The following is a 12,483-nucleotide window of genomic DNA, read 5'->3' as shown; positions in this document are numbered from 1 at the left end:
TGACTGCCTTGGGGAGTTTCCAATATGTATAGTGCTATGCACTCTGCATCCCTGCCCTTGCATTCCATTGGAGTGAGAGGCAGTTATCGGAAGGTCGGGGGCGCTTGCAAGGATAATTACCCCCAGATTATCCTTAATTAACTGTACAGGTGGAATCCGCTGTTCGCCATGGCGGGAGCACCGGAAGTTGGAGAAGCTGTTTTCAACAGAACCCAGCAATGGAAGGGCGCAGCTCTATTGAGGCAGCACCAGGTGTTGAAATTTTGTACCCCTAACAATTTTGCACCTGGAGCAACCGCCCCACTAAGCTGAACCTGCAAGAGCGTTCATGCCAATGTCAAGATCTGCATCAAGGACTTCCTGTTTCCTATTTAATTCATGTATGTTTGTGCAGAATCTAATAACAGTGCCTTGACATTTTTAAAACCAGAGTAAAAGCCAGTTAAATAGACACTGGAAATGCCAAAAAGAAAAAGAGCACAAATTGCTAATTGAACCAATAGGCTATAGGACAGATGGGGAATTATCTTTTTAGGCTGCCAATTTAGCAATGCATTCCTGCTGCATGGTAGTTCCAAGACAACATCCTAGAACCACAGCAATGAGGTTCATGGAAAAGCAAAACAAAAAGATCTTAGGAAATCATGGTAAGACATGGGGGCAAAAATAGGAATTGGTACCAAATGTTGCCATCTTAGGAATATGAAATAGTAAAAGGCAGGACAAAAGAAAAATAGGGATGATTTAAGGAGAGGAAGGAAACACACATAGGACATGGATATAGGGAGGGATCTAGTTCATTTAAAAGATACCGAATAAAAAGCAGCTTTTGATACATCACCTGATGTCCACATGTCCTCGTCATCTAATACATAAAAATAATTGAGGACACGGAAGTTTCTCTAAATTAGATTTGTCAGGTGTCAGTAGACCCTAACAGAGTAACACTAAATACAGAAAGTGGAGGCGCTCTAGATGCAGGTTGGGATTAATTCCACAGGAGTTTCTTATGAGAAGTGCAGAACAGTCTCCACAACTACCTCCCTAACATAATCCTGTCCTGTCTGACAGTAATCTCGGGCTCAGCATTTTAACACAGTGAATAAGCTGTATTTTTCCACTTCAGGCTACAAAATCTATTTTTCTTTTTAATTTATTGATTCCATTTCTATCCTGATTCCCAGTCAAGGTTCCTGAGCTGGCTAGCAAGTATACTTCAGATTTTTTATTCCTAGAAGGCCTTCAAGTTGTCTCTTCTCACCCCCACCCCACCGCTGCTTCTTTCGCACACAAAAGCTGCAAAAATGCATCTCTACAAGTTTATTAGAGGCCTGAGATCAACGGGAGATTTACTACCACCATATTGAAGAGACTCCAACTGAACTCACCAAGCTGGTCGAGGGATTATTGCAAAATAAACCGATGCCAGATTTTCAGTGCTTGATAAGGGCTTTGTAACCTCCATTATGGGACACAGGTGGCGCTGTGGGTTAAAGCCTCAGCGCCTAGGACTTGCCGATCGAAAGGTCGGCGGTTCGAATCCCTGTGGCGGGGTGCGCTCCCGCTGCTCGGTCCCAGCGCCTGCCAACCTAGCAGTTCGCAAGCACCTCTGGGTGCAAGTAGATAAATAGGGACCGCTTACTAGCGGGAAGGTAAACGGCATTTCCGTGTGCAGCTCTGGCTCGCCAGAGCAGCGATGTCACGCTGGCCACGTGACCCGGAAGTGTCTCCGGACAGCGCTGGCCCCTGGCCTCTTAAGTGAGATGGGTGCACAACCCCAGAGTCTGTCAAGACTGGCCCGTACGGGCAGGGGTACCTTTACCTTTACCTTTAACCTCCATTATAAACATGGGTCTATCCTCAATAACTGGGACAACACTTGCTGAACATAAAAAAAAAAAAAAATGTTCATTTTACTATTCAGGCATAAAAGCTTCTGAGGAGACAGGTCCCTAGACTTCTATGCATGAGGCAGGCTGGTGGGCTGGAAGGCTGGTCTCAAGGAGAGCGCTAAGTGGGATACAGAAGCCTTTCGTGAGAAGTCTACACCGACCATGACTGACAGCCGGTCTGTTTTTGACCTATAAACTCTAAATGGCTGACAGCCACACATGGTTGTCATGTCCAATTATTTATTTGCAGTTTTCAAACTTTCCAGCATGGAAGTGCTTTTCCTGCTGAAAACATGTAACGTGTGAAACACTATCAGGTTTGGTGGATCAGGGGGTCCAAGCTTGTAACTCTGTCAAAAAAAGAAATGAGATTTGTCTGGCATGACTTATTTTTGAGAAACCCATGCAGGGTCTCAGTAAACACAGCATCCTTTTCTAAGTGCTCACAGACCAACTGTTGAACGATCTGTTCTTTGAACTTACGTGGTATTGATCCATAGGCGCCGACTCCATGGGGCTTGAGGGGGCCCGAGCCCCCTCAAAAATTCGTTTGGGGGGGCGGAGCCCCCCCAATAATCTCCGGCGCCCCTCCAGCAGAGCGCCATCGCCGCCCCTCCCCCAGCCCAAAATGCACAGGGAGGGGCGGGCTGCATGCCTCCTGCCCTCCCTCCCGAGCAAAAGCTCCACCCAATTTCCTTTGGAGCTGATTAATAGGCGCAGCACGCTCTCCCCTATTCGCTCACGAGGAGGCGGCGCCACTTTATTTGCATATTCATGAGCTTATTTATTATTCATGAGCTTTCCCGGCCCCCCCCCCCCAATATTTTTTATAAGTCCGCGTCCCTGTATTGATCTCAAGCTCACCAGTCGGTAGTTATCTGGGTCTTCTTTTCCCTTCTGTATATATTTTATTTTCGTTTTCTTTTTTTTAAAGTCACCTGTTCAAAGACAACATCATAAAGTATACTGGGGAATGGATGAAATGTTAGTAGGGCTTGGAAAGGTTGAACTTTCCAGAGCCCAGCTGCCCACCTCCAAGTTTAGCCATCTCATAATTTCAGTTTCAACCTCTTCCTCACAGTGAGGCTGTTTTCTCTCTTCCTCCTTGTTTTCCACATACTTGGGCACAACTATATGCCTGTCTAAGCGAAATTGCAGGGGGGTGGAGATGCAAGTGCACCACTGGCAGACGTGGTCCCTAGCTGAATTTTTGAAAATTTCTAATACTTGTAGTCATAGAACAAATGGCATGTGCAGGTGGTGAGTGGGGAAGTCGTGGGAGACAGGACTTCAAAATGAGGAAATCAGGAAGTCTGGCAGCCCAAGCAACTCGTACAAAGAACAAAGCGGGGAATGATGCACTCACACTGAAAAACTGGAATTCTATCCCTCAGAAGAAACTAGGCTCTTAGTCTTTATCCAGTCTGTGACACTTTTTTTATATATAATACTGCATCAGATCCCCCATCTATAGAGGCTTTCATGAAAGCTTAAATCATTCCAGAACATCACCCTACCACAAGGCCACAGCAATCCATTATTCCAAAAATCTCCTCAATGGACAAATCACAAATGTGGCTAAATCGCTTAAGAGAAAGCCAGCTGTGTGTTAGTGTGAAATGTTGTATTGTATGTGGGGTTCAACCCCCAAATTATGTTAACTTCCCTGGCTGGTGCCCAGTTTTCTTTCACGTTGCCCTAGGGTTGTTAGAATGCATAATGTGGAGAATTGCCCAGCAATAAGGTGCAATGTGAATAGTAGTGCCACCCAGCAACTCAAAAGTACCAACATGAAAAAACAATGAAAAGCACTATGGAGAGAAACAGAATCCCGTGGTTAACTATTCTGGCAGGAAGAATGGTGATGAGCTTTGACAGTGACATGGTCAGTGGATGAGGCTGGTAGAACAAGAAGCATGCAGACATTTTCTTTTACTTTACCCCTCTTACATTGCTGAGCTCCAAAAGAAATGTTCATGGTGATGTGTGGTGCAAAAAAGGATTGTGACTTCATTTGGAGGATGTTATGCATTGAGAACTGGTGGATTCAGTAAAAAAAAGGAATGAATTGGGTATACATTGCATCTCTTACTGCTGCTTGTGATTTCTATATAACTTTCAGAATATGAAGTTGTTTACAGACTTAATTCATCCTCCAAACAAGGTCATGAACGCTCCTAATTTACAGAAGGGAAGCTGATGTTGAGTAATAATCACAAGACTTGCTTATGACTAGACCACCCAGTAACTAGTGGATTTTGCTGGGATTTGGACCCCGATCTCCCAGCTTAGTTCTCTAGTTACTGGGTCACACTCCTGTGTTTTTAGGGAGTGGTTCACTGAAAGAGAAACCAGGTGCCTCCAGTAACCAACCAATTGAGGATGCAAGTCATGGTAAACTATGATGCTTCGAATATACAAGCTTAAGTTCTTCTCACTCATCTGCCCATTTGTGCCAGCCTGCCTGCCTTAAAATTCCACGTTACATCTTGCGCTCAGATTATAGAAAATGGAGCAGCAGATATAATGATCACATTAGTCACTGAAGTATGCAGCACATCAGTTCCATTTCCATGTTCATTCCTAAATCTCTAATGTGTCTCTTTTAAACTTGTGGCGTGCAGATCTTCTGTATATCTAGGTTGGTCTAAATAACTGGAGAAAATGTTTTAATAAAATGTATGCACTCCTATATGTGTATACTCAAAGCAAATGCCAGAGAGTTCAATGGCGCTTACTCCCAGGTAAGTGGGTATCAACCTGAACACCGAGGACAACTGAGATTTTATCACTGTGGGATTAAAAACTGAATAAGCTTTTCCTCATTCCCATTCCAGAAATGTCCAGAAGGCTATCTTGTTCCACAGGTTGTTGCATAGGTACCCCAGAACACAACAATATGGTTGATATATAATTGAAGTATCTATTGTTTATGTCAGACTACTAAGCAGCAATATTTTGAAAACTGGAAGGTATGGTATCACCATAGGCTGACTGGAATAGTACATTAAGTTTTCATGTTTGCTATAACTGAAGAGTCACCTCACCCTCTGAAAGGAATTGAGAGTCAGATAAAAGGTTTGTTTTGGATCCTCCTCTCCTGAGGAAAGATAGCTGTAATTTTCTTTCAGAGCCCGTCTATGATTTTTAAGCCCACAGCTACAGACATAGCTAAGAGATAACACAATGTTAAGAGACCTTTTAGGCCATAAGATCCTTAATATTTGACACATTAAAAGTGAAATTATTTTTATACTTATGAACTTTGAGATTTTGGCCCCTTTGTTTTTAAATATACAGTTCCTATTAAAACAAAAGCAAAACTTTGCCATATATCCCTAAACTCAGATATTTTAGGCTACACCTCCCATTAGCCTCAGCCCATCACGCTAGCTGAGGCCGATGGAAGATGTGGTCCATCTGGAGAGCAGCAGGTTGGGAGAAGCTGCTTTGTATTAGGAATTGTACAAAACTGGATCAAGCTGTGTTTTGTGCGTGTTCCCTTTCCTGATAATATAATATTGAATAAATTACCTCAAAATGATCTATCAGGGATATCCAATACAGAATCCTCCAAATGCCAAATGTTGTGGATTACAACTTTGATCATGGCTAGGGTTAATGGAAGCTGGAATCCAAAACATCTGGGAGGCACCATATTGGCTATGCCTGTGTTATATGGCTTACCTCTATGCAAGAGCCCTCCTCCTGCCATCATCTCTATAGTTAAGTTTCCTGGCTATCACAAATATTATTATTTTTACCATAGTCATAGCCCAGATGACTCAGATAGGGTTCAACTTCCATGGCGCTAGTTTGTGTACCAACAGAGGGAAGCATCTGCAGTACCAAGACAAACCATTCTTCTTGGGTTTCCTCAAAGTTCAAGCATGAAGCAAAAAATGAAAGCAAACTTTTCCTGAAACAGATGTCTATTTTGTATAATAATATTTATCTGGTGCAAGATCTTACAGCAGAAGGACAAACCAAAGTTCTAGCCCATCAACCCTAAATTTCCATGACAACAACTGCAATTTATGTCAGAATTAAAACTTCCCCTTTGCAGCTATGCACTCAGTTTTTATCACTCTGGAGTCTTTAACCGTCTGAAGACTGCAAACACCTGGAACTAATTAAAATGCAGCAGTAGGCAAAACTACACTGTACTTGAACCATTATGTATCAGAAGCTGTGCGCTGCCATGTTTGATGGGAAAGCCCTAAAAGATTATTGTTTGGTTACTACTGACCAGGAGCACTGGTGGCAGAGGGTGGACCAAGTCCGAAATCTTTTTGGTGCATCCTCCAATATCTCTGACCAGACATTTCATGCCATTACAGCAGGGCTGAAGAGCCTGGTGTGGGTGCCAAATGGAGCTCTAGCGGCTACTGAAGGGAATACCTCAGCTACTTGAAGTAACAACTACAAAGATTAATTCAGGAGCTCCCTGGTATCAAAGCTCCTAGGGCTGTAGAATTACTTCCTGGCATTCCAGCTCAAAAATCCAGATTGGATTAATTTCAGTGCACATTTTTAAGGTTCTCTTTGTTGCCAAGGTTTTTCAGAGAGGGTGAGCTGAATGTAGTATGAAATTCTCCTCTCTGATCTCCGGTTATTTATTTATTTATTTAGATATTTAAGTCATCTAAAATTTGATAAATGCATTTTAATTAAATTGAAATAAGTAAATCAGAGCCTGTTGCCATGGTGAATTAATGTGATGTCACAGGCTCCAGCATCTTGATTTCAGAACAGAATCAGGCAAGAAAGCACAGTGGAGGATGTGGAATTGTAAACATCTATTTTAAGGCAAATGGGTTTGATAATTAGCAAGAAATTTGGTGCAGGGAAAAAATCATTATGATATTTGGAGGGGAGTGGTTGTAAAAGGTAAATGGCAAAGCTGTTTCAAATACTATAAAATAATAATCTTGTAAAGATCCACATTATTAATGGACCTTGCTTTCAGAACTATTTTTTTCTTAAAACAACAGCAAAAACAACAACTGTGTTTACAATGACACAACTCGACTTTCATGACTGTTTAGCTTTTATTTTGAAGCAACAGTTTCTCATGTGTGTATAAGCCCTGAGCTCTTTTGGGAGGAAGGGTGAGATAGAAATACAGTAAACTTTTTTTTTTTTTTTACATTTCTTGATTTCCCTGACATGTTTTCAGATATTTTGCCATTTCACAATGGCAAGATCTCCCCCTCTTCATCTCCACTATGGCTGCTGCCCAATTTCTTGACTCTCCTTCTGGCCCAATCTGCACCATCTTCCATAAGCCATATGAAGGTTACTGTTCCCTCTCCTCACCCCCCTCATGCTTGTTTGCTAGCTCAGAGAGCACTGGTGAACAGGCAGCAACAGAAAATAAATACAGTGGTACCTCAGGTTACATACGCTTCAGGTTACAGACTCCACTAACCCAGAAATAGTGCTTCAGGTTAAGAACTTTGCTTCAGGTTGAGAACAGAAATCGTGCTCCGGCGGCGCGGCAGCAGCAGGAGGCCCCATTAACTAAAGCGGTGCTTCAGGTTAAGAACAGTTTCAGGTTAAGTACGGACCTCTGGAACGAATTAAGTACTTAACCTGAGGTACCACTGTAAATAAAAGTACCAGAGCCAGGAGGCTCTAGGAATTGGCAGTGCCCCCGACTCACTACTAGGTCACAGGCCTTGGCAGCAATGCCGATCCCTGACACCAGCCCTACTTAAGGGCTCTAAACCTGTGTGCCAAATAATCTTGCCCATGTCAGCAGTGCTAAAGGCTTGTGCATTTTCACCTATTAAAATCATATGTGAGCCAGATTCTTCAGTGCACCTTCCAGGAAGCCATGAAAGACGAATGGCTGCAGATCTTAAATGGTCATATACCATATATTCACATTTATTTATTCCATTTCCATACCTCCATGTAACCTCACAGAACTCAGGACAGAGCAAATGCTGCCGTCCTCATTTTATACTCAACAACAATCCTGTGAGGTAGGTTTAGTTCAGACCAAGTGGCTAGCCTAAGGTCACCCGTTAAACTCAGGGCTGAGAAGGGAGATCTGAAGCACTGAATATCTCCTTAGACCAAGTCCCACACTCAAAGCAACACACCTGTGGCTGGGCTAACTAAGCAATGCTGCAAGTGAGAACTGTGCAAGATACTTTCCCATCTCCCTTTGCAAAGTTTCTATCTACTCTGCAGCCTAAGACTTCAATATGATTGATTGCTTCAGTCACATATTCATCATTTCTTTCTCTTCATCCTTTCCCAGCACTACCTTCCACCAGCATCTTCTGTCAAGTTTGCCCAAAGTTACGCAGCATAAACTCTTTTTTTCCTCTTGGCTGTTCTGCTAACAGCCTAGCTGCACAGAGTTAGGTAAAGGTAAAGGGGCCCCTAACTCACAGAGTTAGGTAAAGGTAAAGAGACCCCTGACCCCGTCTAGTCACGGATGACTCTGGGGTTGCGGCGCTCATCTCGCTTTATTGGCCGAGGGAGCCGGCGTACAGCTTCCGGGTCATGTGGCCAGCATGACTAAGACTCTTCTGGTGAACCAGAGCAGTGCACGGAAACACCATTTACCTTTCCGCCGGAGCGGTATCTATTTATCTACTTGTACTTTTTGGCGTGGTTTTGAATTGCTAGGTTGGCAGGAGCAGGGACCGAGCAACAGGAGCTCACCCCATCGCAGGGATAGGCTCTGAGAGTTGCACCACCATGGCAGTGACAAAAAGGCTCTCCACAGCAAGAGCCCTCTCCATAACAACTCTTACATCTTGCTTGAATTATACTGAAGAAAACCTTTCCATTCTAGATTAGATGGGTCTTTGGCTTGTTCCAGCAGGGCTCATCTTCTGTTGCAGGCACTTGGGACATGCTCTCCTTCTAAGTTTTCCCAAGACATTTGGCTGGCCATTGATGGAAATGAGACTGCTGGACTAGATGGAGACAAACTCCTAGGAGCCAAGGAGTATTTGGTCCCCCAAATTTCATGGGCTTTGCCATTTAAATGATGTGCATGCACCATGTCATGTGATAAATTATGTGGGGTGGGGCTTACTTGGGCCCCCCAAATATATTTTTTTCCAAGTTGGCACCCCTGGAGACAAGTTGGCCTAAAAAGCACAAACTCAGTACAAGGCTGAAGTGGCATCTGAGCTTTTAACACCAAAACATTCCTTTGACACAACATTTACCAAATAATATTCATTTTGCAAAAGGCAAACTAGTGAGGATTAGGCACAAGTGATTTGCCAAAAGCTGCAAGGCGGAGGTGGAATATGAACCAAAACGCTTGTTTCCCTACCAGATCCCTCCAATCAGCGCCTACCTCCAAGTAATTTATCCCCCTTAATTTCAACTAGGCCTAGACCCTAGCATTTGCATGTGCAGTGTGAATGTCTCTAAGGAGGATCCCTTGGAGTGTGACTAGTTTCAGAACACGACATCAGTAATTATTATTATTATTATTATTATTATTATTATTATTATTATTATTTTGCTATTGGTATCAGCTTTCGTGTGCATGCACACTTCTTCAGTTACTCATACCAATAACAACCTTAGTTGGTCTCTAAGGTGCTACTGGAAGGATTTTTTTAATTTTGTTTTGACTATGGCAGACCAACATGGCTACCTACCTGTAACTAATAATAATAATAATAATAATAATAATAATGTAACATTTATACCCCACCCATCTGGTTGGTGAGGACCCATTTTTCATTCATGTATTGGTCTTTAGGCTAACTTCTAAATAGGGCTATCCTTAGGTGGTCCTGAACTTAGTATTATCTGAATGAAATCAGGAATTTCATATAGCTATTCTGTTCTTCTTCCCAAAAGACTTTCCTCTGAGCTTTCCATTATGTGTTGCCATAGCTGTCAACTTATAGATTTGAAAATAAGGGACCAGCAGCCTTGAAAATAAGGGACCAGCAGCCAAAATAAGGGACCTGCAGCCTCACCTGTTTCAGGCACTCCAGTCTTCCTGTCCTCTTGCAGTCTGGTCAAACTCATGCTGGTAGCTTCGAGAACACTGTCCAAACAACTTTGTAACCAGAGGTTCAACTGAATAGAATCTGAATCACATGCACCACAGGGCCTACGCAGCCTCAACTTAAAGTGGCTCTCCGGCCTGGCTTTGCACTGCAAAGTTTGTAGCAGCATGTGTAACAAAATGGTGTCCAGCATTCAAAAACCCCCTCAGCTTGCATTAACTAGCCACACACACACAGCCTCCCCCCTCCGCAAGATCTCCTTTCCTTTTCCCCCACCATGTGCCCCTGCTCCAGACAGACCTTTTCACCGGCAAGGGTGAGTGGGCCGTTGATGACGTATCCATCCGATTCCGATCCGAGCACTCAGCACAGGTATGTTCAATTTCTGAGACCCTCTGGGCCAAAGGCAGAAAGCCCAGCCAGCAGCCTAACGAAGCCTCAAAGAAAACCACAGTCACCTCTCCGCTGGGAAGTGCTGAGCAAAGGCGAGTCCCCACGGAACACAGCTGATTTGATCAGCACAAGGCATGCAAGCTCCACCCCCCAGTCATTCTTAGACTTCTTATTGGGTGAGCAACACAGCCAAGCAACACAGTTGGAGCCTCCCTGGCCGGCAGGGAGGGAGGGAGAGGAGCTGCTTCATTTGAAATTTAAGGGACATCATTTAAGGGACATTTAAGGGACATCCATCAATAAGGGACAGCAGCGGGACATTGCGCTGGAATAAGGGACTGTCCCTTCAAATAAGGGACACTTGACAGCTATGTGTGTTGCTTGTGTATTTATCTTAGATGCATTAAGTTTCTGCTAGTGGGGCTCCTGTAGACATCTGGCTGACCACTTTGTGAACACAGTATGCAGGTAGGGCTATTCTTAGGGGCCAATGAAGAGGTAAGAGATAGAGGCAATGTTATTGTTAGGGGAGGGGTAGTACATCTGGTAGCAAACAGGCCGTGCTCATTCTGAGGTACTTTGTCCACCTTTGGTCCCCACCCTGCACTCAGCTCGATAATTCAGTTTTGCTAGCAAACGGGAGGTTAAACTAACCCCTTTGCAGCCCCAGGAGGAGCGTGGGGAGTGTTCGTGCAACACACTTACACGCTGCGGCCGACACACTAATGTGTCGCACTCGCAACACACAGTTTAGAAAGCTGTGCTGCAGAGGGACATGAGAGGCACATGGGAATCGTCAACCTGGATCAGCCCAGAACCTCCACATACTCTGCCCAGGCTTGTGCCCCTGAGAGGTCACATCGGTGCTGCTAATACAGCAAAAACAAGGTGGTTTTACTTCACCCCTGGAGGCACACTGCATTGTGTCTCAAGATAGATGGATGCCAACAAAGTTCTGCTCCAGACCACAGCAGGTTAATACACTTGTCCAATAAACCCAGGATTTCCCATTTTCACAATTTCAGGAAGTATTTACATCTCTTCTCAACTTTTCATCATACATAAAACTCTCACTTCCAGGTCAATGATTTGGGTAGGAAGAATGAAATGGGTCAAAATGCATTACAACATGTATTCTTTGGTGGGGCGGGAGGGACTTTTATTTTATTTCTTGTGAACACCTTTAGGTTAGCAGCCCTGTACAGAAAGAAGTCAGGTCCTTAGTCATAGTAATTTTCTCCCCAGCCCAGGCCCTCAACACTAAATTTGGGTGAGAAAATTTTGAGAGGAAAGGGTTCCTTCAAACCTGCAGTGACTTCTACTGAGCTGTAGCTTTCTGAAATCAAGAGGCATGATTTTACACAACATGAAGCAGTGATGTTTTGGTGTAAGGACAACCCTACACCCCTCTGCTCAACTGAGGCTGCTATCATCGCAACCAACCACATCCCCATTGGGCACCAATCCATCAACACACTATGGTTATCTTTTCAGCCTGCAGCCTTTCCGTAGCTTACAAAGTGTCCCTGAGCAACTCAACCCCATGGATTTTTGAACTGGATAATTCAATATTCCTTTCGATATACACTTATCTGAACAAGTGCAGCTGAAGTATTAGAAAAGTCAAGGGACTTAATTCATAAACTTTGACATGTAACTTAAGTACATATTGGGAATAGCTCCCCAAATATTCCTCCTTTGGGAATAACAATTCACCATGTAAGTAAGAATGTGATCTAAGGTTGCAGGGGCAGGGTTAATAGGGTTTCTTTAAGCAGCAATGTTTGAGTCCTCAGTAGGAGAGGCCATGGGACAGCACATGCTTTACATTAAAAAGGTCCCAATTTCCATCCCAAAGATCTCCAGTTAAGGCTGGCACAGATCCACTGGAGACAACACATTAGATGGACCCATGGTCTAAGTATAAGGCAGTTAAAATGTTATAGAATTTCAAGTCGATAACGATGGCTGGACAAGAGCAAAAGAGATACCTAGTCGTTTCACAACTGGCAACGAGTCAAGCAAGGATAAATTGCGGCAGATGGAAAACATCACCGAAGAAAAATATATTCCATTCGGATCTTTGAAGAGCTTTCAACAATCACTCCACCCTCAACCTCCTCCATAGCTGCATAGGGGGGGAAACTCGCCCTCCTCCCCGCATTCCCCACCGCCTGCATACTCGCGCGCCCGCGCAT

General features: G+C 43.8%; 1 protein-coding gene across 5 annotated transcripts in view; it reads right to left on the bottom strand.

Moving 5' to 3' along the window:
* Nucleotides 1–12,483, bottom strand: part of TCF20 (transcription factor 20) — a 186,565-nt gene that overhangs the window by 172,901 nt on the left and 1,181 nt on the right. The window lies entirely within an intron of this gene.

The sequence above is a fragment of the Podarcis melisellensis genome, assembly GCF_964234715.1.
Source record: "Podarcis melisellensis genome assembly, chromosome: 10".
Lineage (NCBI taxonomy): Eukaryota > Metazoa > Chordata > Lepidosauria > Squamata > Lacertidae > Podarcis > Podarcis melisellensis.
This window is presented reverse-complemented; position numbering and strand designations above follow the sequence as displayed.